Source organism: Balaenoptera ricei, chromosome 7 (assembly GCF_028023285.1).
Source record: "Balaenoptera ricei isolate mBalRic1 chromosome 7, mBalRic1.hap2, whole genome shotgun sequence".
In the NCBI taxonomy this organism is placed as follows: Eukaryota; Metazoa; Chordata; class Mammalia; order Artiodactyla; family Balaenopteridae; genus Balaenoptera; species Balaenoptera ricei.
Window position 1 is genome coordinate 62,210,379 of NC_082645.1, and position 24,266 is coordinate 62,234,644.

Consider the following 24,266-nt stretch of genomic DNA (forward strand, 5'->3'; position numbering starts at 1 on the left):
GAACAACTCACCCAGTTTCAGGATTTTCTCTATCAGCTTCTGAAAGCTTGGAGGAAGATGTGTGGAAACAGGTAGCCAGATTAGGGAGTACAGAGTGGGCATGGAGACAGCTTGGGTTGATGGCAAAAACTAAGAAAATCAGAATACAGTATGGACTTTAATTAATAATATATCATTATTGGTTCATTAATTGTAACAAATGTGCCATGCTAACAGAAGAGAGTAATAATAGGGGTAGTTGTTGGGGGGAGGTGAGGATAATATGGGAACTCTCTGTGCTATTTTCTCAATTTTTCTGGAAAATTTAAACTATTCTAAAAAAATAGAGCCTATTTAAAATGAAAACTTAAAAATCGCCCTGCCTGTGCTCCTAAGGTAAACAGAGCATGAAGATTCACCGAAGGGTCAGCAGAGCTGCCCTGGTTTGGCTCCAAGGACTTGTGACGGTGCCACAAGTGTGACGTGTGGTGTCCCATCACAGAGAGGACGGAACAAGTGGCAGAAAAACCACAGAGACGATAGATGGACGTGGAGGAGGGGACACAATTAGTCATAAGAAAACAGGAAAAGGAGGGCTGGTGGGAGAGTAAATGAAGGACACCCTGTGCTTCAGGCGATCTGTTTTACGTGGCTGCCCTGACCCATAATTCATCCCTCTTACCTGCTCCTCTTCCTCTTGCACCTGTTGCCTTTACTAGATACTCCGTTTGCCCCTTCAGATTCCCTCTCCACCCTTTTCCACCCTGCTCTGTGCCCCAGGGGACTCCCCGCCTGTGGCCTCTCCGGGCAGGGTCACAGCCCCTCCCCACAGCTCTCACTGGGTTCTGGTGATCGCCTCTCCTCTCGGCCCGTCCAGCCTAGGTGTGGGTGTGCTTCCCCACAGTGGGTAATTCTGGGGTCCTGCACCATTCCTTGCTGGTTTCCTTGAAGTCAGCCCACATCTTGGTAAATCCTCCCTTTATAGAACTCTTCTCATTACACAATTGAATGCATCATCTGTTTCCTGCTGAGACCACAACTGATATGTTTATTGTCTATTGTTTATCCTGCCCTTTAGAACAGAAACTCCACGAGGGCAGAGATTTTGTATGCTTCCTTCACTGCTGTGAAGAAAATATTTGTTGAGTGAATGAGTGAGTGTTCATTTTATCCTTACTGTAATTACTAAGCTGCATGTGGCTACGGAGCCCTTGAAATGCGGCTGGTGTGACTGAAAAACAATTTTAAATTTTATTTAATTCTAACAGCCACACATGGCTAGTGGCTACAGTGCTGGTCTAAGGAGACTTCCTGAGCTCAAGGCAATTCTCTAACTACTGAGGTCCACTCTGCCCCAGTAGGGGTTGAACAAGAGTAACTCAAGGGCCTTGGCTGTTTCCTTTGCCCTGGGTAACTGCAGCACTGGGCTTTCTGGCGTTCTCTCTAGGCTGGCAAACTTGGGAACGTAGGTCTTGCTTTTATACATTTACATTTTTATTTCCTTGCAAACTTTCTTTTCCTTGGATAATAGAGTTATAGTGTGCTCAACAAGCCCTTGCAAACTTGCAGCTTACAAAAGAGCTCTGGCCCCTAGCCAAGGGAGTCTCCAGCTGCTGACTGACCCTGCCTGGAAAGTCAACTTGGAAGAGATGCAAATGTCCTAATCCTCTTCCAAACCACTCTAAGTAGGTTTTATCCAGTGACCTGTAAAACCAAATTAGTAAAGGGACACTTTAATTCCAGCTCATTAGAGAGCTTCTAAAATCTTTGAGAAAGCCAACACAGCAAATTTCTGTGCTGGGGGGCTGAGAAACCCATCCCGTTTTCAAAAGCAAAATGTCCTTGCTTTACCATAGTTTCTCTTACATTATTCAGCATACAGAAAATAGTTTCTGAGGCTTTCACAAGATCCCCAGTGAAGGTGGGAAGCAGTTCTCCAAAAGGAGACAAATATGGTGGCCCAGCAAGGTCAAGTGATTTTCCCCGAGTTCTGCCAAGTTTGATCCCAATTCTGGTCTCCTTACTCTCGTACAGGGAACATTTGCACTGTTCTGATTATTACCCAGGAGCTGGCTTATTGCACAATATCAGGAAATAGTCCATATGAAATCCTGGCCCACAGAGCGTACATGTTCTGCTTTTTATTCTGCAGCTTTTTTATAAAGTGTGTTTTCCTTTCCCATAATGTCATCTGGAAGCAATTCCTCCCAACAGCTGGATTTGCTTTCACAATTGGTAAACATGTAAAATGGAAGGCAGGGGAAGATGCTGAGTGTCACTAGAGAGCCTTTTCCCCACCCGCTTGGCTCACGTTCTGAGGCTTATCTTGGGTCTCTGCACAAGCCTCATCAAAACCGAGAATGTCTTCAAACAAGCGACCCACCCTGCACTCCCTCCTTCAGAGAGTCAGCATGTTCTTTGGGGGAGAAATTTTCTGAATACTTCGCAGATAAAATGGATCAGATGCAGACCAGATTCCAGCTGCCAGGATCTCTGTGCTACATGTGGGGGCCGGCAGAGCAGCATCCCCCCAAAGTTCCCACCGTCCTGGTACAGTCAGAATGTCTGGGGTCCCCCGGGGAGCCTGTCTGAGAGCAGAGTGTTCCCAGCGCTGTGGTCACCAAAGCCAATAAAGGGGAGACAAGAGCCCAAAGAGCGCTAAGTGGGTCATCAAAGAAGATATGAATGTCCCCCAAATACGCTCGGCAGGAACATTTCCACACAGACACAAGCAGAAAGGCAGGCCAGTGCTCTGGAATGGCCTAGGCCCGGGGCACAGCTGTCATCTGGGTGTTGGCTCACACTTCTCCACTCTGTTCACCAGCATGTCTAGCTCTGGTCCAAGAGGTCCAGAGGCACACTTAACGCTGAAATACCACACTAGAGGACAAAGCTCAGGCTCCAGGCACTTCCTGCTCTCGTGTAAGAAACGCTATTCTTTGGATCAAAGTTTCACATCTAGGGGAAATCAGCCTAGCATAAGGCTGAACTCTCAGAGGGAGCACTAGAGTATGCCAGTGACAAGGCAGCAGTACGAAGATGTAGGAGAGGGCCTGTGTGACCCGGCCCAGCTGCATGGATGACCTCAACTCGGTGCTGGCCAGTGTTGGGGTGGGTGGGGGGCTTCCTTCCAAGCACCACTAACCCTCTAGGTAGCCAGGGCCCCGAACCCCGTGAAGGAGCTTCCCTGTGTTGTGGGCCTTTGACTGCAAAGTTCTCCCGGCAGCGATGGGCGTCCCTTCCACTGAACACACAAAAGGAAAGTCAGGGGCAGTGCTCACCAGAGGACCCCGAGGAGGGCGGCTGCCTAGCCGCTCGGCACAAGCCGCAGAGGGAGCCCCTCTGCCTGGACCCTCAGTGTGTGGAGCGCTCCCCCCTCAGTTCTGCTTCTATCCTGGGGTCCCTCTTCTCTCTCTCTCCTCCAGCTTCCTCCTCTTCCTCCTCTAAGTGGAAGCTGTATCTTGTCTGGAGCCAGGGACAGAAACTGCATCATACATTTCCCCAAATCTCATGGTCTCATACCTGGAATTTTGAAAATCTGCGATTCTGGTTCCATGACAGGGCTGATACCTTCAAATCGTGGTCACTCTGGTCTGGTCACCTGAACTGCTCCAGAGGGGCCTCAGAGTATACTTGGAAAGAGTCACAGAAGCCTAGGACAGAGGGATGGGTGGTAAGAACAACCCACTGGTTAGTGCCGCAGAATGATCCTCTAGATTAAAGCAACAGAAGAGACGTAACAACCAAATGCAAGTGTGCACCTGGTTTGGATCCCGATTCAAACAAACCAATTATAAGAAGACATTTGGGGATAATCAGGAAGATTTGCATTTGGTTTGGGTACATCTACAGCCATACCACCTTGAATGTGCCTGATCTTGAATTTGGACTGGGTATTAGAAAATATTTAAGAATTTATTGTTAATTTTGATATGTGTGATAATGGTGCTATGGTTATTCTATAAGAAAATGTCCTCATCTCTTCAAAAGCATATACTGCATGTTCAGGGGTGAAATACAATGTCTGGGATTTATTTTAAAATACTTAAGGAAAGAAAAAACTGATGAAGCAAATTGGCGTTTTAGTCCATTTGTACTGCTATAGCAAATACCATAGATGGGGTGGATTATAAACATTTATATCGCATATAAATGTTTTTATCTCATAGTTCTGGAGGCTGAAAGTCTAAGATCAAGGTGCTGGCAGATTTGGTGTCTGATGAGAGCCCTCTTCCTGGTTTATAAATGACTGTCCTCTCACTTAACCTCACATTGTGGAAGAGGTGAGGGAGCTCTCTGGGTTCTCTTTTATAAGGGCACTAATCCCATTCATGAGGGCTCCACCCTCATGACCTAATCACCTCCCAAAGGCCCCACCTCCTAATATCATCACAGTGGGGATTAGGTTTCAACACATGACTTGGGATGGAACACAAACATTCAGTCTATAGCATATAGCAAGGTGTTATTGTTTAAATTTAGATGATGGGTATATGGGAGTCTTTTCTTTTTTTTTTTTTTTTTTTAGTAAAATGATTTTTAAGTTTTTAATGGTTGCATAGCAGTCTACCATATGGTGGAAGAGGAGTTTTTTTAAATTGTATTTTTCTAAATTAATTTTTAGAATTGAGATGTAATTGAAATATTACATTGTATAAGTTTAAGGTGTACAACTTGAGATTCTTTGTACTTTTATGAATGTTGAAAATTTTCTCATAATAAAAAGTTTAAAATAGAGACTATTTTATTGCAACAACTCACAGAACCAAACACCTGTTTACCAACCTTGATGGTGGCTGAATTCTGCACTAAGTTTCTTAATCTGATGGTCAACATGAGTCAGGTCTCAGGTATAATGGGGAGATGACAGAGAGGGGCCAGTGGAAATGACCCTTATAAACTTTGACCAGGGGTTGTAGCATACCTCCCAGCTCGTCTGCCTGATCAGAAGTGGAGGGAGCTTGTCTCCCAGGACAAATGCAGCCTCCTTCGCTCCAGCTCCTGCTGGCTTTTAGGGCTGTGGTTTCCTTCCATGTGTGCTGCATTGCTGCATGAGCAGTTTGGGGCCTGCAGGAGGGAAAGTAGGACACAGATCACATGCCACTGGAACCACAAAGTAAAGTTCTGGTTGTTCCAGCTTCAGATGGCTCTTGCTGCCCTCACTCCCAACATTCCACACTGTCCCATCAGTGTCCTGTCATCCTGCGTTGACTCCCTCACAGACTTGTATTCAGGAATAATCTTCTGCCCGTCTCCTCTCCTCCAGGGGCAAGGGGGGTGAGGCCTCTACTTAGAAGAGTCAAAGCAGGCGTGATACTTATTCTCTTCCTAGCTCTGGCCCTTGCCGCCTTCCCAGATTCTACCTTCCCATTCCATGTTAGTCTACAATCTTTAGCCTTAACCTGGTCTTGGGAAGGAGATGATTCTTTGCTAGTTTCTGATCTCCTCTTTCTGGCTGAAATGCAGTCCTTTCTAGAAAACCATCTTTTTCCTCCTGCTCTGAAATATGCTGGATATTCTATTTTCCTTTAAGTCCTGAGTAAAAGGTAAGTGCATTTTCCTGGTGCCGGGTCACGCCTGGTCCTTTCTTGGTCCCCGCCCCAGACCCAGCCCTCCTGAGTGGAAAAAGGCCTGCCCGTGTAGAGGTGGTGCCTAGAGAGTGCTGTTGCCGAGAACCTGCCCAAGCTGTTGCCAACACATGTTATAAAGAAGACTACTCTCACAGAAACAAAAAATACATTTGAAAAATCCTAATTCTACTTTGTGAGACTCAATATGTGATATTCCTACAACATTTTAAATAGGTTCTCTCATTTTCCTTTTTTCCTTTCTAGTGGTTTCCATCTTTGTCTCAATTATAATAAGTTCACGAGAACTTACACACTTTCATTTTTCAAATTTCTGCTCATTTTTAGTGAATAATAAAGGTACTGACACTACAGAAACGGGGCTGGTGTGACATCACGCAATAGCTCAGACACTTCACTTGTTGCTGGGTACATGAAAGTCCAAATTCAGTCTACAAAAGGTGATTGGGAAGGTCAGTGGATAAAGTTGTAAGCCATTCAAAGCCAAATATACAAAAGTTGAAAATGTTCCCCCATTTTCAGCCCAGCCCCAACTAGAATGTAAGCACCTTGCAGGCAGGAATGTTGTCCATTTTGTACAGAGCAGTATCCCAGTGGCTAGAACAGGGTCTGCCACATGGTAGATGCTTAATACTTACTGGATGCATGAACGATCTGTGCTTTGGAATTCTTGTAGCCACCTGTCACATGCTACCATTACTATTACTATTATGTCATCATAATTCAAGATGGAAAGTTTCTCAGAAGCAGAAGTAAATCTTTCTGTTTCATAACACCTACATCATCCATAATTAGGATTCAATAACCGTCTATTGAACAGATAGAAATATGTTCTATTGGGAACTAGCTAGTGATTAAATAATTTAAAAGCAAAATCCCACATAGGTCATGAGAAAAGCCATGGGCCATGCTATAGAAATGAACAGTTGCTGGAGCCCCAGAAGTTTCTAACATACTCTGTGGCAGGGAAGTAAATTTCCTGCCCCAGAAATCTGGCGAAAGAATTCACTCGAGGATTTAAGTCTCAGAAAAAAAGACCAAGGGAAGGAAGCAGAGAAGGGGGTCTTTTCCAGGGCCGATAGATTAAGGGTATTTAGATACCACTTAAGAAAGGAACCAGATGCCAGCCAGGTTTGTGCTTCAGTTTAACCACATTCCCTGCAAAACTTGCTTATGGGAAGATCAGAAGCTCTGGTGATCATTACTGAAGAGGATTCAGAGAAATTATCGCCTACTCCCAGTTGAAGAGAGAACAAGTCCTGGTCTTTTTTTGGTGTCAACCTCTACTGAAATGTGCTGTTGTCAAATCAAAAAGGGGACAGATCTGGAATTTTACAACTCTGATGAAAGTGAAATAAAAGGAAATCTGTATCATCTTGATCAAAGCGTGTGCCACCTGAGTCGGCTCCCTGTCTCGTCCCTTGGCCTTGGTGACTCTCCTGTGCTGGAGGTTAAGGATTTGTTAAAGAAGATGGGTTTTGATTAAGTGTCACATTTAGTGTGATGTGACATGCTCTTTATCATTGCAAGGGAAGGTTGGGGGCCAGGAGGAGCTTTATAGCTAGTTCCCAATATAAATGAGGAGTCTTGGGGAATGGGTGCTTTGCAGTTGGCCTTGATCTTTCTATGGCCCAGTAAATGTGTGTATGTGAGAGCGTGCACACATGTGTGTGCATGCATGCATGTGTGTGTGTGTGTTTGGAGAGATGGCAGAAAAGTCAGTTTCCAGGTGCCTGCACTAATAGGCTGGTTACCCCTCTTGGAGTTTGACTTGCAATTGTAACACAAGGCTCCAGCTCTAAATTTGTCCACGTTCTTGATGTACCGGGCAAAGGTCTTCCGTGCCTTTCCTCCTTTGGAATTTCAGTGTTGCTTAGGGAAATCTCAAAGCCTTCACTCATCCCTCTTGGGGACCATGGCATGAATTTGAAGATGGAGAAGCAGGAGGAAGGATTCCAAGTGCTGCATGCCATTTCTAACCAGATGCCATGGGTAATGGCTCCCCCAGTTTCACCTAGAAAAAGGAGAGTAGGCAGAGCTAAAGCTGCCTCCCTCCAAATCTAAGATTGTGCAACACACCTTCAGATTCTGATTCTGCTTAGTATGGAGCAGTGAGAACACAAAGAAAATGGAGGCACAGAAAATCCTCAGACTGATGGAGAGTGCTCATGAGGTCGGGGAGACAGGGGGCGGGGATCTAGGAAAATCTCCCGGAAGGGGCCACTCCCACCCAAAGGCACTCCACCTCCAGATTCATCTTCCTAAAATATTACTGGCATCAAGTACCTTCCCTGCTCAGAACCCGTTCCATAGTCCTTCGCTTCCCTCCCATTGTCTATGAAAGAAAATCCACACCTCTTATCCTGGTATTTGATGTCACGCACCCTCGGTACCACCAAATCGGTCTACTCACTGCTTCCCAAATGATTTCCTTGCTCCTATCTTCCAGTATTTTTGCTCATGTTGCTCCCCTACCTGGTCGTCTTCCCTGTTTCTCCTATGGAAAGCCTGCCCATCTTCCAAGGCTTGGCAAAAGCCCTTCCTGTTTTATGAAGGAGTCACAGCCACCTGGGAGAACTCCCTTGTTTTTATTCCAAAAATATGAATGGAGGGCCTGCTAGATGCCCACAATTGCTCTAGGCACCTGGAATAAGTCAGAGAACAAAATAAAGATGCCTGCCTTCAAGCAGCTTGCCCTATAGTAGTCAGGGGGGACATGTGCAGCAAACACTAAAGATAATGCATAAGTAGTATTACTTGCTTAGTGGCTGACAGTTGCTATGGAAGAAAACAACAAAATAGAGCAGGGAAAGGGAGATAGGAGCCCCTGCAGTTCGGGGGCAGGGGGCCAGCTGCAGTATTACAGGATGGTCACAGTAGGTCTCACTGCGATGGTGGAAGACTCGAGGGAGGAGAGAAGTTAGCTAGGGAGACACCACAAGGGAGGGTTCTAGGCAATGGGCACATCTAGGGCGAAGGCCCCCAGGCAGGGCCACCCAGTCTCCAGGAGGGATGGAGGGCCCCTGCTTCCTCTTCACTTTCTAGGTGGTTCTGCAGGCCATATGGCTCTGGAAGAGTGTCTGTAGACAAAGGAAATGTAGGAAAATCCATAATGTCAAATATTGAACAGAAAGGCCCGCAGTGTTTGTTGTGGCCAATTCTGCATTAAGGAAGGAGACAGCAAAGCGATGGAGAGGTGCTTCAGTTTTCATTGACATGTTCAAAGGTAATTTTTTTTTTAATTCGAAAAAAATTATTTCTGTTCCTTTCTTACTGTTGAGGAAACAGTCTTAGATACACGTCTGAAGTCATGTACTATCACACACTGTTTAAAGGCAGAGCACTATAGGTAAAGTTGATCAGCCATCCAGGGTTCTCAGCATATGGGATCTTGCTTCCTGATTTTACCTTAATTTCTGAAAATCAGAAATGGCATCTCCAAAAAACGTTAAGGGCGTCGTAAGAAAGATCATTGTATATAGTAGCATAGTTGTAGAAATGGAGCATATTTTCTTTAAGAAACAAAAAACTAAGAAGAACATGCCAATTAACATCGTCAGTACGTCACCATAGGTCAGCAGGACAAAAATACTGTGATAAGCTTATCTCTTCCACACGCAGAAAGCATTCTAGTCCAAGCTTTAACGCTTCCCATCTTTTCACAGATGCTTCTTTTTCTGCTGCTTCTCATTCTTTCCCACATTTCATGTTAGAGGATTGATACAGCCTTTAAAACCTTATTAACAGGAGCAAATCCATTATCCACTGATATCTTCTCAAAAGGCAGGCTAACATTCAGATAGCCCGGCAGTTTCATTCTCGTGAATACTCTAGCCACGAAAAACTCAATAAGACACAAATCCAACAAATAGAACAAGAAATCTATTGAGTTTTGGAATGTTTGCTGCATTGGATCGGCCCAGGATTATGAAACCTAAACCTCCCATTGTAAACAGGAAGCTGGCTGCGGTCCTTCATAGTATATTGTCCATTTGCTCTGTAGGCCAAGGAAGCTGCAGGCCTCCGAGGCCCATGTTCATCAGTCACAGAGCCAACACTGGGAGGTTCCACAGTGATGTCATCAATTAATCCTCTGGTGATGAGACGTAAAATACCAGAGCGCAGGCCGCCGTGGCCAGGCACCCAGGGCGGCTTCTTTAGCTCAAGTTGGGACATCGGAGTACTAAGCATGGGACTCAGGACAAAGTCTCCATGTTTTTGGCAGCAGAAGCAGCTCTCAAACCCTACACACCACCCAAAACCAGCTAAGATAATTTTTAAAAGACATTAAAATTATAAACGTATTAACTGGCAATTGCTTCTTGATAACAAATACATTCGTGAAATTGCAAGCAACCCTTCATTATACAGTCACTTGCTGTCTCCTTGATCCATCGCTGACTCACCAGTTCCCCTGCAGTTTGGCCGGGGCCCTCATCACAGACACTGCTCTGAGCCTTTCTAATACCATCTCCTAGGGACACTCTTCCAGCCCCACTTGCACTTGGAGGTAATCCGGCGTTGTGATGGAGTCTGGAGCCGAGTCCCTGAGTCTTCACTTCCTTCCTCTACGTCTTTGGGCAACTCAGCCTGTCTGTGCCTCAGTTCACACATCTATAAAAAGGGGTTTATCCTAGCATTGTCCTGCAGCTCACTTGAGATAATCCACACAAAGCACAGGGCTGGGGCCTGGCACACAGTCAACCCACACGAGTGCTCAGCGCTGTAACTGGCCTCCCGCCTGGGCTTCATGCCTCTTGTTAACAGCTTTCTTCCTCTTTCTGCTGGAGCCACTCAGACTTCACAGCCCCTGCTCTCTTTATCACGTTCCTGCCCACCCCATGAGTGCTGAGGTTTCCCAGGCTCTCTCTGCCCAAACTTCCTACGTGGCCTCTTTGCAACCATAGCAGTGGCTTCAATTCCCTCCCTCCCCATATATGTTGGTGGCCACCACCTGATTTCTCTATCCCAGCCCCTCGCCTGCCCTCCAGACTGGAGTATTCCTGTGGACCAAGCACCTGTCTCTCAGTCTGCTCAATCCAAACCTGTTTCAGACTGCCCTCGCCTCCAACTCCACACCACCAACCCCACACCTTCTCCAATCCCTGTCTTTTCCACTCCCTCTCTCCCATCCTGTCATTCATTCATTTAATCCTCAATGCTCTGGAGCATTCACAAGGTTAAGAAAGATCTTTACAAAGTGGTCCCTACTCTCAGGGATCTCCCAGGTCAGGGGCAGATAATTACAATGCAAAGAAGAAAGAGGTTTGACAGAAGGAAGCACAGGACTTAGGAGGAGGGCAGGAGGGGGCCTATCTAGTCTCTGGGGTCAGGGCTGACGTCTCTTAAGAGGGCATGTTCAGCAGGAACAGACTTGAATAAATTTTCATCTAGGAGCAGGGCAAGGGTGTAAGGGAAGGCCTCTTAATCTATTGCTTATTACTTGAGGGAAGAAATAAGGAGACCTCCAGGCCCTAGTCACTCTCGCCTGAGGAGACTCTGTCCTACTTCGGAACAGGCATTTATTATTATTATTATTATTTTTGGTCGTGCCCCATGGCATGCCAGATCTTAGTTCCCCAACCAGGGATCAAACCCACGCCCCCTGCAGTGGAAGTGCAGAGTCCTAAGCACTGGACCACCAGGGAAGTCCTAGAACAGGCATTTAAACGGATGTCTATCCCACAGGAAACAAGTATATTGCTGTTTCTGAGAGATCTCTTATCATTTTGCTTTTAAAAATTATATAGCTACCAAAAAAAGAATTTAACATTTATTACCTACGAATTTCTCTCAAAGGTCATGAATAGTCAGAAACTCTTGGATATGAGAGAAATTTAACCTACAAATTGATCTCAAATTTAATGACATTTTTATGAAATCAAAGGTAACGATGAAAGGAGCTGACATAATTTACATTTAATCCTCAGTGCTCTGGAGCATCCACAAGGTTAAGAAAGGTCTTTCCAAAGTGGTCCCTACTCTCAGGGAGAGCAGCCAGTGCAATAAAAATCTGTAAATTTTAATTTTGCACTTTTCTTCTTATCTTTTTGAGTCCATGCTTTCCCCACCCCCGCTCCTCCAGATTTCAAGGGTTTTAGTAAGACCTTGGCACATTTGAAGCCCTGGTGATAAACTTAGGGAATACATGGGTCATCAAAGACAAGCCCACATCAGCCAGGACAGAAAGGACAGTTGGCTTTATGCTCTCCCCAGAGGTGACAGTTTTCAGTGCTGGTTCCATTCCACCCAGAATGGTGACAGTAGGCACCTAAACACAGACTGGCAGGGGTGTAGGGGACCCAGGGGAAACAGAGGGCAGCACCTTCTGAAACTGAGTGGAAGGCACAAGGCTGATTTTTAAAACATTCCCTCCTTTACCAAAGTAATATAGCCTCATTAAATAAAATTTGGATAACATGGGAAAGTATATTAAAGAAATTTTATCCCACCTGGACCTGTTAGCCAAACACAAGTATTGCTCACTTTTTTATCTTCTGGTGATTTTCTCTGCAAAGAGTTGTTCCTTTTTTTTTTTTTTTTAATGTAGTGGTAATTGTGCCTACTATTTCATATCCTGCTTTTCCTACTTACTGTACTGTGTTTCCTTCTGTCATTACTCACTTCAGTTTACTGTAAGGAGTCCATAAAATGTTATCATGGGATTTATCAAAGTTTTCTTAACCATTGCCCTATAGTCAAACATTTAAATTGCTTTCAATGTTTTGCTATTATACATGTTTTTTTGTTATTTTCAGTGGTAGTGCAATTTAAACCTTTTTTGACACTTAGGATTGTTTCTTAAGATAGATCTCAGAAGTGGAATTATTGAGTTAACAAATATGAATATTTCTAAGAGTTCAAATCCATATTGCTGAATTGTTCCCCAGAGAGGACTGTATTAATGTACGCTGCCTCTAGCAATACATGAAAATTCCAGCTACCTGATGGCTTCAACTGCATGGCTATTATCACTAATTTTTTTTCTTCTGCTAACTTAATAGGTAGAAAGTGAGCTTATTTCTTTTTTTTTTTTATAATTAAATTTTGTCATTTCTATTTTTTTTTTATTTTTATTTATTTATTTATTTATTTATGGCTGTGTTGGGTCTTCGTTTCTGTGCGAGGGCTTTCTCTAGTTGTGGCAAGCGGGGGCCACTCTTCATCGTGGTGCGCGGGCCTCTCACTATCGCGGACTCTCTTGTTGTGGAGCACAGGCTCCAGATGCGCAAGCTCAGTAATTGTGGCTCATGGGCCCAGCTGCTCCGCGGCATGTGGGATCTTCCCAGACCAGGGTTCGAACCCATGTCCCCTGCATTGGCAGGCAGATTCTCAACCACTGCGCCACCAGGGAAGCCCGTGAGCTTATTTCTTATGTAAACTTTATAATGTGGTTTATCATACATTCAGAGAAGTATACAAATCATGAGTGAATGTTCACAAAGTGAACACCCCCTAAGTAACCAGCACCCTGATCACGAAACTGAACATTACCAGAAGCCCAGAAGCCCCTGCTGTGCCCTGTTCACCCTCCTCTACCCCACACAAGGGTAATTGCTATCCTGACTTCTCACACTGTAGGTTAGTGTTGGAAAGTGGCATTATTAAGAATTTTCATTTCCTTGATGACCAGAGGAGTTAACACATTTTTCCATGTGTTAGTTGATGAACTGTAGTTCCTCTTTTGTAAATTGTCTTTTCAAGTTCTTTGATGAACTGTAGTTGATGAACTGTAGTTCCTCTTTTGTAAATTGTCTTTTCAAGTTCTTTGTCCAGGAAATGGTTGACTCTTAAGCAATCTCCTAATGTGAGTTTGGCTAAGGTTGGACTGTAGTCATCATTACATTGTTCAAAAATGAAGTGTGTGTATGTGTGTGTGTTTATGCTCCCATGATCTCACTCTGACAATACTCCTCTTATTTATTTATGCTTCTTTACTGCAAAGCAAGATGGTGCCTCTGTAGGCAACACCTGGCAGGGGTAACTTTTCGGTGACAGAGCTGAGCCTAAATAGGCTCTGCTGTTCTTTCGGTGTCTGTGAGAATAACAGAAATAGGTCACTGAACCTTTTTAAAAATAGAACTGACACATTTGGGGATAGCATTTTTTCTGCTGAGATAGCACACAGTACAAGATGAAATGATCTCTAGAGGGTAGATGAATTTAGACACTTGATATTAAAAATAAATATTCTTCATGGCAGTAACTCACAGGAAATAGAGTGTCTTTCATAAGAAAGGTCTCTAAACATTGTCACCTTATGTAAGGTTTTCCCACCTCAGTTCCGGTGTGGGCTCTTCTGAGGGGCAAGCAATAGCTGTAGATGGAGAGAAGGGCCACATCATCAACTGTGGTCAGTGTTTGTTCCGTCACCAAAGCCAAGATCTCCTGTCTCACTGGGTTTGCTTTCTCCCCTCTTAAGTATTACACAACCGCCTGCCCACCCTTGGATGGCTCTCCATAGCTGCAAAACAGGCAGGGACAAGGCCATCTCGTCACCTGGGTGCAGCTCCATTCCAGGCCTTCCAAGGGCTTGATTTGTGGAAGGCCAGCTCCAGCATCTCTGCCCACAGGCTCCCCAAGAGCTGTCTAGGGGCCCTAGGCCTGCCCTGTGGGGGGCCCTTTTCTGTCTGCTTCTGAGACATCCTCAGAAATCTCTCTCTGGCTATTGCCCCAGCTCCCACCCCTTCTTACACACCCACCCATCCTGCTACCTTCAGAAGCCCTGTGCACCTCAGAGGCAGACACTTATGTCTTCTCCAGGGATTACCACGGTGCTGCCTACACCACCATGCTTGGGCTCCATTAATGAGAAAGGCAAGATCTGTTGGCTGGAAAAGCAGGGCCTGGAGTTACTGGGGGAAAGACACTTCAGTACAGCCCCCAAAATGTCAAGGAGGATACATGAGGAGGTTGGCCATCGCAGGAGTTGGGGGGTGAATAGTAGTAAGAAAGGAGGATGCAGAGCTGGGACAGGGACACCTGTGTTTCAGGAAAGTCTGGCCGCAGGGAGAGAGAGACAGGGTAAGCAAGCAGTGGCTATGGGGGGTTGGGGAGTAGGAGGGGACAGAGAGACAGCTGTGAGGCATTTCTCAGAAGTAGAACACACAGGCAGGACCTGATGACTTTGACATTGGCACCAAGGAAAGAGGAAGAGCCAAAGATGCTGATGCAGCCCTTTCTAATGAGAACACGGTTCTTTTATACAGCACATATACACTTATCCACTCACGTATCAAGTGTGTGTTGAGCGCTTCCCTATGTCAGATACTGTTGCAGACTCTGGGAATTACATGTTTCTGCCCAAATCACATTTTCACTCTGCTGGGTGGAGGGCCGGCAGTGCAGACAACAAACAAGCAAGCAAATAAAAAAGATGACTCCACATGGTGATGGTTGCTCTTGGAAGGTAATTTGGGCTGGGGGAATTGTGTGATTGGGTAGGACTTTTCTGAGGACGTGATATTCCAGCTGAGACCTGGATGATATGAAGCAGCCAGTCAGGAGAAGACCCAGGGCAAGAACATTCTAGATAATCAAAAATGCCTCTGCAAAAGGCCCCAAGATGGGCATGACCTTGGCTCATTTCAGGAACAGAAGGAAGACCATTGTGGCACGACAAGTTTTGCAAGACAAAATTATTTTCTGACGTATTTGCTGAGCTGTCCCTGGACCCACACTGCCTTAGGGTTTCATCTTTGCTTTCTAGACACTTCAGACATCTTCTAGACCCTTCCCACATCTCTTTTCTCCTTCTCTCCAGACCAGCTCCACTAGGAAGTGAGACCAGTAGCTATAAGATCCAATCTGGGGCTGAGGAAGGAGCTAGAACCAGTTCAGCCCTTCCAGAGCCAAATGGGGAGAGGGCCCTGGGGCCAGTGTGGCTCCTTTTTTTCAGGTGGTTCTTAACCATTTTTGAACTAAGAACTCCTTTATCAATCTGATACAAGCTGTGAAAAATACACAGGTATGTAATTCTGTACACAATTTCAGGGGGTTTAGGGACCCTTAGGAAAGCTCATCGTGGACCTCTTCTAGGGTTTCTACTTCGGCAGTTCTTTTTAAGCTAACCTTGTCCATTTTCTCATTAAGGCGGTGTCACTTCCATGAGAGGATACGTGGAAAAATCACCTTATATAGCAAAGTAGCCTATCACTACAAATTCTTTTGACCATAATATCTTCCAGAGGGATAAATCCATATATGATAAGATATAACCGTGATGATAGTAAAAATGCATTTGTACAGTGCTTTTTACTTTGCACACCCATTTCCACTTATATCATTTTATCCCACTGACATCCTTGGCACACAGGTAGGGAAGGCATTGTTGTCCCATTTTACAGATGAGGACACTGAGGAAAAGGAGGCTAAGCAGCATGCTTGTGATAATAGTGCCAGTTGGCAGTGGCTTTGGGCAGGAACCAAGGTCTTGTCACTCCCAGGCCCAGGCTCCCAGAGGAGTACAGGTCAGGGCAAGGGCCATCTTGACCTCTCTGCCCACTGCCTCACCCCAGGGCCTGAAGATACCGAGAAGGCAATCTTTATGCACACACACTCTTGGCCCACATAGCCTTCCTGCTGGGAAACAGAGACTTGGGAGGAAATGATAATTTCTAACATGAGGAAAGAAGCACGGAGCTGCCTATAGAAGTCACGGTTGTGTGGATGGAGGGGAACTTCCCACTAGAGGCTTCCTCTTGGCCAATGAAACCTAACCAGTCATTTCTTGTTTCTTCTGAAGACTTACAGCCTTTCCTCCTACAGTCCCGCAGAAATGAGTCTAGAGGAGCGCCACCTAGTGGCCGAGACCATAAGGATGGCCGCTTATTCCCCACACCACCACCGCCACCCCTCCCGCAGCTCTCCAGGGGCACCTTGTCTATCAGAAAATTGTACCCATACCTCTTACCATCCACCAGGATAAACGCCAAATGGACCAGAAATCTAAATGTAAAAGATGAAACCACACAAGTATTAGAAGAAAATACGGTGGACTTATTTATACCCTGGGTGTGGGAAAAGTCTTTCTCTGACTCAGACCCCATGCAATCCAAGGGCAGCTATGGGTACCTGCTCCTCCAGTTGAGAGAGAAAATGTGAGGCAGCTTTCTCTCCCACGTAGCATCCACCCCTCCCAATGACAGCTAAGTGACTATCCCCAACCCAGGTTCCTCGGGTAAAGGAGGGATGTGGAATTCCTGAGAGAGAAACAGATGAAAAACTAATCAGACTGTCTAGGCTCACAGACCCCATCTTCTCGGCAAAAGGGGAAAGAGGTCTCACCGTGGTGACTCACAAAAGGGAGACACAACACTGACATGCACGGAAACCCAGTCCAAGCCCAGCCCAACTCCCAAATAAATGCTTTCTAATGAAAAGTAAAATATCCAGATACAAAAAAGAAAATATTAATAAATTCAACATTTTAAAAAACCCTGTTGCATGGCAAAAAAAAAAAAAAAGCAAACTGAGAGAAAAGCTTTGTAACATTTATCATAGATACAGGCTAGTCTGTAATATTAGGAATATAAGGAACATTTAAATATTGGGAAAAAAATTTGCAAAATGACTCAGGATATTTCAGTCATTATATACAATTAAAGAGATATTAAGGAGGAAAGAAAAAAAAATATTGGGAAATAAAGGCTAAGACTTGATAGAAAATTGGGCAAAATGTGGATAGACAGTTTACACACATACAAAATATGTAAATGGACCTTAAAATATGAAAAGATGTTCAGTTTCACTCGTAATGATACAGATGCATATCTGAACTACAATAAGATACTAGTCTTTATCAAATTGTCAAAAATTCAAAAGTTTGGTAATACACTCTGTTGTTGAGGCTGTAAGAAAAAGGGGATTCTCATAATGGTTGGTGGGACTGCAAAATGGTACAGCCCCTGTGGAGGTAATCTGGAATATCTAGAAGACTACATATGCGTTCACCCTTTGACCCAGCAATCCTAATTCCAGAAATTCACCCTGAAAATACACTTCCCCAAATATAAAACAATATATTTATAAATTCACGGAGACGTTATTTATAATAACAAAATAAATATTAGAAACAACTTAAATGCTTATCCGTTAGGTAAATACTAACTGAATAAACTATGATGAATTCACCCAGTGGAGTAATATAAAGCTGAAAAAGAAATATTTCGATGAATTAACATGTGGTGACTTCTAAGATATATTAAGTAAAAATATCAAGGTGCTAGAGAGTGGATTTAGTAGGTTACTTTTTGTATAAGAAAAAGAAACACAGGAAGAATAAATCAGAAACTAATAAAAATGGTTGCTTACAGTGGATGGATAGGAATGGAGTGGAAGGAATAAAAATGGAAGGAAGACTTCTGAGTATACTTATAGAGAGTTTTGACTTTTGAACCATGTAAAAGTTTTATAAACTTTTATAAAAAATATAAAATTTTAAAAGATTTGAAGAAGCAAATCCTGAAACTAAATGCAAATAGAAACAAAGAAACCTAACTGCCTATCAGATCAGTATGGAACCCCACCCATACACAGCGTCAATTTCAATGATTTGTGACTACTGTCCTCTGTATACCTTTAGTGGGAGACATTCTAAGAACAAATAGAACTGCAAAGTCTTGAATTTTTCTTAGAAGTCTTCTTGTTAGAAATGGTATTGGGATAGTAATTCTGAAACTATTTTGAGTATGTTGTAGGACAGAGCAAATGATTAAATATACTGCTGTTGAATCAGGGTCCTCACTGTGGAGGAAGAGACACAAATTTGGAATGGGAAGGTGAGAAAGAACCCTACAGAGTTGGATTTGAATTGGTGGACATTTATTTTAGAAAAAATGTATTTCCTACCTCTGTCCACTAAAAGGTCTATAAGCAATGATATCCTAGTAACAATGAGCAAACCTAGGGACCAGAGCCCGGTTTCTGAATGCCATTCTCCACTAAAAGAAACCTTGGAGAGATGGCTGATTCCAGGTCTGGGGCAGGGAAAATAAAAAGTGAGCCAGAAAGTAAGAAAGTGCTCAAAGACTGATGGAAACCCGTCAAAAGGATACAGACCTCAACTTGAAGGAACTTCTACTAATTTGGGACAGTTTGGCTATCAGAAAGAAATTATGATAGTCGATTATAACACTCAGGTGGCAGGTCTCTGAAGATTCACTTCCAAGATCACTCCTGTGGGCCTCTCCATATGGCCACCTCAAAACACACACACACACACACACACACACACACACACACACACACACACGGCAGCTAACTTCCCCCAGAGCAAGTGATGCAAACAGAGAGAGCTCCCAAAATGAAAACCACAGTCTTTCTATAACCTAATTTCAGAAGGGACATTCTATATCTCCTGCCATAGTCTCATCTTTAGAAGTGAGCCACTAAATCCAGATCACAGTCAAGGTGAGGGGGACACACAGGATGTGAATACCAAGAGGTAGGAACTATTGAGAACCATCTTAGAGGCTGCCCATCACAACAAGTAATCAAACATAATAATATCACCAATAATGGGACAAACTGACATTCTATGCCTCTTGATACAATACAGCAGGAGATACACAATGACACCTATGTACTACTCTTGGGGAAAAAATACAAGGGAAAAACAGAGAGATCCAGAATGTGGGACACTCTACAAGAAAATTTTCTGAACTCCAAAATGTCAGTATCATGAAAAAGAAAAAAAAAGTCAAACTGTTTTAGGTTACAGAAGAGCAAAGAGAAAAGATAACTCAATTAGATCCTGGATCAAAAAACAAAAATAGCTATAAAAGGACATTCCTGAACCAATTAGAGAATTTGAGTATAGACTATATATTAACCGTTAAGTATATGTTAATTGATTGGGTGTGATAATGGTGTTGTGACTATGGAAGAGAATCTTTCTCCTTAACAGAAGCATGCCAAAATATTTAGGAGTCTGCAAATTATTTTCAAATAGTTTAGCAAAAAAAGCAAAACACACAAAAAACCCTAAACCCCTAATGTGTAAATACATATATGAGTGTATATATATATTTGCTAGTATGAAGGGTATACTCATGTTCATTGTCCTACTCTTTCAACTTTTCTCCAGGTTTAAAGTTTTCCAAATAAAAGGTTATGGGGCTGGGAGACAGGCTGGGGGAGAGGAGTGGTTACAAGGAACTCAGTGCAAATCTCCATGAAGAAGACCCTTGGTATTTGCTAGGCTGTTATGAAGATTCCAAGGAACCAATAAGCACTACAAAGGTCTCTTGGTGGTGCCCCGTGTATGCGTTGGGGGTTCTGTGAGTGAATCCTCACTCCATCATGTGGGTGAAAATGTGGATTGAGGAGTCAGACAGACTTGCTCTAATCCTTGCTCTGTCCCTTCCTGGCTGTGTAACTTGGGGCAAGTTACTAAACATTTCTGACCCTCAGTTTTCTTATTTGTAAAAAGAGAGATCATGCCTACCCTGCAGGGGTACTCAATAAATAATACTTCCTAGTCACACCTCCCAGCCTGTCAAATCATTCATTCATTCATTCATGCCTTCAATAACCATTTATCGCCATGCCCTGTAATGAGCAAGGGATACAAATATGACTCCAGTTACGTTAGGGAACTCATGATCAAATGTGGATGGGGGCACATAAATACTAAAAGGTCAGTGCTGGCTGTGACAGGAGCACGTGGGTATGTAGGGGGTGGTGAGGGGCTGCCCCAGAAGACTTCACAGAGGCGGTGCACTCTGGAACGGTGAGCTTGGTGGCCTGCATGGATGATGGGGAAGGAGAGTGACCTGCACAGAGGGCTCTCAGGGGCAAAGGGTCAAGAGAGTTGGGCAGAGTGGGCAGGGCCAGGTCAGGAAATGGGTGGTGGGGCCTTGTGAGCCGTGTGGGCCCTGGTCTAGGATGATGGGGTGCCCCTAAAGGATGCGTTTCCAAAGATCTTTTATTATCACTGACCACAGGGGGCCTAGATGTTTGGTTCAGAAAATAGAACCAGCAGAGCTCAGCTGTATTATATTAGTTTAAAAAACACTTGCAGGAGGACAGTTCCCCAATACAGAAAAGAAATAAGATAAAATAAAAAGTAAAAATACTTGAATTGGAAGTCCCTGGCGGTTCAGTGGTTAGGACTTGGCGCTTTAATGCCAGAGCCCAGGTTCAATCCCTGGCTGGGGACCTAAGATCCCGCAACCCATGGTGGCGGGGAACACAACACTTGAATTGGCAAACAGAAGGAAGTTATGGACTCCAACCTTTTCCCTGTTGCCCTTCTCCCAGCCCTCTTCTCCGAAGGGGAAGAGAGAAAGTGATTGCCGAAGAGTAAAGCTCATCTGTCACCTCGTCTGCCACCAAACCCTTATCCAGCCTCTGTCCCCAAGCACCTAAGACTGTTAGGTCCACGCACCACCCACCACCCAAGACGGCAAGGATTTCTACATTCTAAATCCCACGTTTCTGTAATGCATTAATATTCCCCCTCGCTGGGGGAAGCACAGAGCACCCCACCTGTGCCAGCGCTCCGGGGGCTGACTGGCAGCCTGCTGCGGGCCCAGGCAGGGGAGGGGGCCAGGGAGCACTCGGCCGACGGAGGGCACACATGGGGAAGGGAGCTTCTTGCCTAGTTCCACATCATTTTTCTAAGAACAAAAACTATGTACAAATGAATATTTCCATCTTTATTTCAAATTCTAGGTTTCAACTGCAATATTAATGCTATTCCACAGTGTAATTTACTTGTAATACTATATCATTATTTCCATTTTACAGTTCTCTTCTTAAAGTAGTAAAGCAAATGTTTAAAACAGCACCAATCCACAGCCCCACAATTCTCCATTCAGGCTCAGAATTTGTGCTCTCCTTTCAGAATTGCACATAATTGAAAACAATGAAAACCCCCGATGTGCTAAATGCTCTAGTCATTAAAGCATTTTTTAACTCTCGAATAAAAGACTGTTCTTGTGGTTGTGGTTATTATTTATTTATTTATTTTCAGAAGCCCCAAACAAGCTGCTTCCTGTTCCCAGACTGACATCTGCTGGGGATGTCAGGCTGACCGGCTTCCCAGGCAGGCCCGCAGCCGGCTGCCAGTCAGCCCACCCTTGGAGGGCAGGGGGCTGACCCCAGGGGGCCAGGGCTGTAGGGGCAGGCCAGGGTCAGGGGGCCTCTGCTCAGGACTGCTCTCCCCTTAGCTGAGATCCAAGCTCAGCAACTGGCCCTGGGGCCCCCAGTTTCTCTCCTGCTTCCAGCAGCAGGGTTAAGCCCCAGAATGGCACTGGCTTGGCACAGGGTCCCTGGAGTCAGTAGCTCAGACAAGCGGCTGATGGGCAGGAGAGAGTTTGGGGGCAAAAATAGGCAGACGGGCAGGATGGGTGTCCTCTGCGTGCAAACAGGCCCCCAGACTCTGTAGAGGCAAGCCCTGTTTCCTTGCTTTCTCCAGGATGTCTTCATGTGCATCTTTCATTTTTTTTGGTATTGGTTCTTTTGCCTTTGGTAAAACAGCTCCCTGCTTTGGCAGCCCTGGGCATCGTGTCCTCTAGGGGAGGGTCTCCATCTTTCCCCAATTAGACCCCGATTCCACTGGCACCACGATTAACAACCAAGGACCAAGCTTCCTCTTCTACCTAGAATGAGGGCCCCTCTGCCTATTTCCTAATTTGTAAGAAGCCTGGGTCTCCTCCCCAATTTAAATCGCGGTTGGGGGGGCGGGTGGAGGTGGGGATGTAAGGGGTTGGGGGAGTGGAGTGTTCTTTTCTCTTTCCTGGAGATGTCCTCCAGCTCCAGGGCCCTATTATGCAGAAGGATGGCATCCATCCTAGCATCTCTGGCTCTACGCTCTGACTTCCAGTCCCATGAGGGACATTTTCTGTAAGGTGCCCTTAGTCCCCTCAAAGTCAGCATCCTGCCTCAGCCAGCCCTCTAACACACTCTTCTACATACCCTGGCCCTGTCCCAGTACCTCCAGTGGGCCTGGATCCCTACCCCTTTGAACCCTCCTGTCCTCCCATAGCTGTGCCACATCTGTCCCTTCATGACCACCAACCTTTCCCTCCCCCTGCCCAGCTTCTCCCACTTCAGTCAAACTGTCCACACCATTCCCGGGTGAAACTCTCAAAGGCACCCCCAAACCTACTTAAACACCATTAATGAAACCTCATCGTCCACAGAAAAAGCCCAAGTCCTTGGCCTGACCTTCAGAGAGCATGGCCCAGCCCAGAGTCAGCCAGGGTTTCCCAAGGCTGGGAGCCTGCCCTGGGGATTGGCAAATCCATGGGATGATTTTAGGTGGAATGAGGAGGGAGTATTAAAAAATGAAATGACGGGGACTTCCCTAGGGGTCCAGTGGTTAAGACTTCACCTTCCAGTGCAGTGGGTGCCTGTTCGATCCCTGGTCAGGGAGGTAAGATCCCACATGCCTTCCGGCCAAAAAACCAAAACATAAAACAGAAGAAATATTGTAACAAATTCAGTAAAGACCTTAAAATGGTCCACATCAAAAAAAAAAAAAAAAATGAAATGACTGAATGAGAAGGTGATTCTGCTTTTTATTCTCTTTCAGTTATCAATGTCAAGAGAAAGTTGACTTTAAAAAAAATTAATTTTAGAATAGTTTCAACTTTCTAGAAAAGTTGAAAGAATATCACTTAGAGTTTCTGTCTACCCTACACCCAGTTCCCGGCACTGTTAACGCTGCTGGGGGAGGCTGTGAACACCTACAGCAGGGAGGGTGAGCTGGACTTGAATCACACAGTTTCCTTTGCAATGAATATATTTTCTGTTACCTTCCATTTCCAGCAAGTGATACTACTCATCCACATTCTAAAATGCAAAAAACTCTGAAAAATGAAAGGTTTTTTTTTTTTGTAAGTCTGGAGCCAAAGTTGATTCGAGGCAAGCTATATATAGTCTTCATTTTAGTGTAAATATTCATACATTTCTGTGCAGAAATATTCATTGATTCTTTTGCCCCCTGGGGTGTGTTAACTAATGTTGAGTATATGCATTATATCACCTTTCTGAATCAGAAAAAAATCTGAATTTCAAAACACATCTGGCATTTTGAGCTTTCCACTTATGGTTGTGATATAAAGTTTCTTTGAAAGATGAAGTTAAAAGAGCAAGTCATTTAAAGAAAAACAGTAAGTAAATTGTAAGTACAGATGACCTGTATTTTAAAGTTTCTCTTTCACTCTTTCCCACTCTTCATATAAGCACATAACTAACACCAAAAATGAGACAAAGAATCTGCAAGGCCTCAAGATCCAGACCAAACTCCTCAGCTGGTATTCATGTGTGCTCTGCCCATTTCCTGCCCCCCATACCTCAGATACCTCAGTTCCCCCAACATACCAGTCATGCTTTCACACAGTCAGGGGGACTTCACACAGTCAGCTCCATCTCCCTGAAATGCCTTCCACCACTGGCAAACTCTTGGCCCTTCTTTCAAACTCAGGTTGGATTCCACTTCTACAGAAAGCCTTCCTTGGTTGCACCCAGGCTTGACCTATGCGGTCCCATGGTACACTACGCAGTGTTGTGGGTAAGGAAGTGGTTTGACCCCTAGCTCTACCCCCTTTTAGCTGGCTGATTTTTGTCACTTAATTATACTCACTAAACTTAATCAGTGAGATTAGTAATGATAGCTATTATTTGTTGAACTTATGCACTGTTCTCAGTGCTTTACATGTATAAATTCATTCCATCCTCACAAGCCTGAGA

General features: G+C 44.5%; 1 pseudogene; it reads right to left on the reverse strand.

Moving 5' to 3' along the window:
• Window positions 1-9,276: 9,276 nt before the first annotated feature.
• LOC132368781 (oligosaccharyltransferase complex subunit OSTC-like) lies at window positions 9,277-9,793 on the reverse strand (annotated as a pseudogene).
• Window positions 9,794-24,266: the final 14,473 nt, after the last annotated feature.